A 249-nucleotide genomic window follows, 5' to 3' on the forward strand; every position below is an offset into this window, starting at 1 on the left:
GCTCAAGAAGGAAAGAAGGAGCAAAAAGCGAGAATAGATGACCTAGGCGGGTGGATCCTCAAACTGAGCGTCGGTACCTGCGGGCATGAAATGCGACCCCCGAAGACGAGGGGTCGGTGCGGGTATGCGAGTATATACGAGAAGTCTTAATCACAATAACGAGAATACGAGGAAAAATAGATATGATGTGTAAAATGTCAAATATGTAATCAAAAAATAAGTCAGATTTGAACGATGGTCGCCCCGGGG

Source organism: Lycium ferocissimum, chromosome 5 (assembly GCF_029784015.1).
Source record: "Lycium ferocissimum isolate CSIRO_LF1 chromosome 5, AGI_CSIRO_Lferr_CH_V1, whole genome shotgun sequence".
Taxonomy (NCBI): domain Eukaryota; kingdom Viridiplantae; phylum Streptophyta; class Magnoliopsida; order Solanales; family Solanaceae; genus Lycium; species Lycium ferocissimum.